Genomic DNA, 787 nt, shown 5'->3' on the forward strand with positions numbered 1-787 from the left:
AGAAGAAGAAGAAGAAGACGGGGGAGGAGGAGGAAGAGAAGAAAAAGGAGAAGAAGAAGACGGGGGAGGAGGAGGAGGAAGAGGAAGAGAAGAAATAGGAGGAGGAGTGTAATAAGAGGAAGAGAAAAGAAGAAGATGAAGAAGAAGGAGAATATCAGCAACACCCAGACGAAATAAAGCCGTTACCGTGCCAGTTCACCGTAAACCATAGCCCTACAACAACAACATTCCAACTCAAAGAAACGGAATTGATCTACATGCATAAATATAAAACTCTTGCATTATTTTTATAATCTCAATTTTATTTCTATTTTTTATTTTGTTTTATTTTATTTTTATGTATGCGTCATGCATTTAAAACTTTAAAACAGACCACTTTTGTCCTAAGCTCCCCGCTAGATTTTTTTCTAACCTGAAAAAGCGGGGAGGAGGATGGTTAGACATTAAAAAGCATTTTTCCCTTTTTAAAAAATATCTCCCATGGTTTATTGATTAATGAAATCTATTCTTCTATTGTCCCCCCAAAAAGCACTGTACTCGCACTCACCATACGCAAACACACTAACCAATGCAAACTCGTACACACATCGATGCACGGATATTATTGATATCTCTCACGCGCTCAGCCAATCAAATCAGATAAGAAGAAGAAAAAAAACGGAAAAAAACCCGAAAAAAAAAACAAACGAAGAAGAACGGAAAAGGAAAGAAAGCCCAGCGAACAATAAGTTGTTTTACTTGGTTTTGTTTTTTGATATTGTTGTCGGTTATTGTTTTTGTCTCTGTT

The 787-nt window shown here is 36.6% G+C and overlaps 1 protein-coding gene across 1 annotated transcript in view; it reads left to right on the forward strand.

The window, feature by feature from the left end:
• LOC101848357 (ephrin-B2) overlaps positions 1 to 787 on the forward strand; it is a gene marked incomplete at its 5' end in the record, with an annotated part of 7,540 nt that overhangs the window by 1,935 nt on the left and 4,818 nt on the right.

Source organism: Aplysia californica, unplaced genomic scaffold (genome assembly GCF_000002075.1).
Source record: "Aplysia californica isolate F4 #8 unplaced genomic scaffold, AplCal3.0 scaffold00213, whole genome shotgun sequence".
Taxonomy (NCBI): domain Eukaryota; kingdom Metazoa; phylum Mollusca; class Gastropoda; order Aplysiida; family Aplysiidae; genus Aplysia; species Aplysia californica.